This window comes from Anomaloglossus baeobatrachus, chromosome 10 (assembly GCF_048569485.1).
Source record: "Anomaloglossus baeobatrachus isolate aAnoBae1 chromosome 10, aAnoBae1.hap1, whole genome shotgun sequence".
Classification (NCBI taxonomy): domain Eukaryota; kingdom Metazoa; phylum Chordata; class Amphibia; order Anura; family Aromobatidae; genus Anomaloglossus; species Anomaloglossus baeobatrachus.
The window spans coordinates 127,273,305-127,275,804 of NC_134362.1; positions in this window are offsets into that span (position 1 = coordinate 127,273,305).

The following is a 2,500-nucleotide window of genomic DNA, read 5'->3' on the forward strand; positions in this document are numbered from 1 at the left end:
GGCTGGGAGGAGAGAGGCTGATCCTGGGGAAGGCTGGGAGAGGGAGGCTGATGCTGGGGGAGGCTGGAAGGAGAGAGGGTGATGCTGAGGGAGGCTGGAAGGAGAGATGCTGATGCTGGGGGAGGCTGATGCTGGGGGAGGCTGGGAAGACGGAGGCTGGGAGGAGAGAGGCTGATCCTGGGGAAGGCTGGGAGAGGGAGGCTGATGCTGGAGGAGGCTGGAAGGAGAGAGGCTGATGCTGGGGACAGAGAGGAGTGGCTGATGCTGGGAGGAGAGAGGCTGATGCTGGGATGAGAGAGGCTGATCCTGGGGAAGGCTGGGAGGCGAAGGCTGAGAGAAGAGAAGCTGATGCTGAGGGAGGCTGAGGCTGGGGTAGGCTGGGAGGAGAGAGGCTGATGCTAGGGACAGAAAAGGCTGATGCTGTGAGGAGAGAGGCTGATGCTGGGAGGAGAGAGGCTGATGCTGTGTGCAGAGAGGCTGATGCTGCGGGCAGAGAGGCTGATGCTGCGGGCAGAGAGGCTGATGCTGCGGGCAGCATGGCGAATGGAGCACGATGGGGGGTGCGCAGCATGGGGGATGGAGCACGATGGGGAGTGCGCAGCATGGGGGATGGAGCACGATGGGGAGTGCGCAGCATGGGGGATGGAGCACGTTTGGGAGTGAGCAGCATGGCGGATGGAGCACGTTTGGGAGTGCGCAGCATGGCGGATGGAGCACGTTTGGGAGTGCGCAGCATGGCGGATGGAGCACGTTTGGGAGTGCGCAGCATGGCGGATGGACCACGTTTGGGAGTGCGCAGCATAGCGGATGGACCACGTTTGGGAGTGCGCAGCATGGTGGATGGACCACGTTTGGGAGTGCGCAGCATGGCGGATGGACCACGTTTGGGAGTGCGCAGCATGACGGATGGAGCACGTTTGGGAGTGCGCAGCATGGCGGATGGAGCACGTTTGGGAGTGCGCAGCATGCCGGATGGTGCACGATGGGGAGTGCGCAGTATGGCGGATGGAGCACGTTTAGGAGTGCGCAGTATGGCGGATGGAGCACGTTTGGGAGTGCGCAGCATGGCGGATGGAGCACGTTTGGGAGTGCGCAGCATGGCGGATGGAGCACGTTTGGGAGTGCGCAGCATGGCAGGTGGAGCACGTTTGGGAGTGCGCAGCATGGCGGATGGAGCATGATGGGGGTGCGCAGCATGGCGGATGGAGCACGTTTGGGAGTGCGCAGCATGGCGGATGGAGCACGTTTGGGAGTGTGCAGCATGGCGGATAGAGCACGATGGGGAGTGCGCAGCATGGCGGATGGAGCACGTTTGGGAGTGCGCAGCATGGGGGATGCAGCACGATGGGGAGTGCGCAGTATGGCGGATGGAGCACGTTTGGGAGTGCGCAGCATGGCGGATGGACCACGTTTGGGAGTGCGCAGCATGGCGGATGGAGCACGTTTGGGAATGCGCAGCATAGGAACCACAAACAACGCCCTACACAGACACCCACACACACACACACACAACGCTGCACACACACAACACCCAACACACAAACACCGCAGCACACACAAATATACGCACATACCGCACAACACACACATTGCTCAAAACATACCTCCCCCCAAAACACACCACACACACACAAACCGCACAACACACACACACACAACGCTACAGACACACAGCGCTCCACAAACAACGCAACACACGCAACACACATACAACACCGCTCTCACCCCCCGCCACACCCAGAACATGTACAGCGCCCTACACAAACACTTGGTAACTACACACAACAACATCTCTATATATATATATATATATATATATATATATATATATAGATATATAACAAAAATCATACATGAACTACACAATACGTAAATTCTAGAATACCCGATGCGTAGAATCGGGCCACCTTCTAGTATATATATATATGTGTGTGTGTATATGTGTATATATATATATATATATATATATATATATATATGTATATGTATATATATATATGTGTGTGTATATGTATATATATATATATATATATATATGTATATATATATATATGTGTGTGTATATATATGTATATATGTGTGTATGTATATATATATATGTATATTTGTGTATGTATATATATGTATATGTATGTATGTATATGTATATATGTATATGTATGTAGTATGTATATGTATGTAGTATGTATATGTATATATGTGTATATATATGTATGTAATATGTATGTATATGTATATATATATGTATATGTGTGTATATATATATGTATATGTGTATATATATATATATATATATATATATATATATGTATATGTGTGTGTGTATATATATATGTGTATGTGTGTGTGTGTATATATATATATATATATGTATATATCTATATGTGTATATATGTGTGTGTATAGTAGTAGTCTTCAACCCCCTGCAGATTTAGCAAGTTTGATAAGATGCAAATAAGTTAGAGCCTGCAAACTTCAAACAAGAGCAGGATTTATTAAC